The sequence below is a fragment of the Microtus ochrogaster genome, chromosome 10 (genome assembly GCF_000317375.1).
Source record: "Microtus ochrogaster isolate Prairie Vole_2 chromosome 10, MicOch1.0, whole genome shotgun sequence".
Lineage (NCBI taxonomy): Eukaryota > Metazoa > Chordata > Mammalia > Rodentia > Cricetidae > Microtus > Microtus ochrogaster.
In genome coordinates, this window is record NC_022016.1 from 85830134 (window position 1) to 85830883 (window position 750).

Consider the following 750-nt stretch of genomic DNA (forward strand, 5'->3'; position numbering starts at 1 on the left):
TTTTTTTTTTGGGTAGGGGAGTCTTTTGATGATTGTTTCTATTTGTTCAGCAGTTATAGGTCTTTATAATTTGCTTATTTGGTCTTGATTCAATTTTGGTAAGAGAGGGCTGGAGAGATGGCTCAGAGGTTAAGAACATTGCCTGCTCTTTCAAAGGTCCTGAGTTCAATTCCCAGCAACCACATGGTGGCTCACAATCATCTGTAATGGGGTCTGGTGCCCTCTTCTGGCCTTCAGGCATACACACAGACAGACTATTGTGTACACAATAAATAAATATTTAAAAAAAATTTGGTAAGTGATATTTATCCAGAAAGTTGTCCATTTTCCTTAAGTTTTCCAATTTTGTGCAGTACAGGTTTTTGAAATATGATCTGATTCTTTGGGTTTCCTTGGTGTCTGTTGTTATGTTCCCCTTTTATATCTGATTTTGTTAATTTGGACATTCTCTCTTTGCCTTTTGGTTAGTTTGGATAAAAGTTTGCCTACTTTGTTGGTTTTCTTGAAAAACCAACTCTTTGTCTCATTGATTCTTTATATTGTTTTCTTTGTTCCTATTTTGTTGATTTCAGCTCTCAATTTTAATATTTCCTGCTGTCTAGTTCTCTTGGGTGAATTTGGTTCTTTTTGTTCTAATGTTTTCAAATGTTCTGTTAATTCACTAGTGTGGGATTTCCCCAGATTCTTTTTTTTAAAATATTTATTTATTTATTATGTATACAATATTCTGTCTGTGTGTATGCCTGCAGG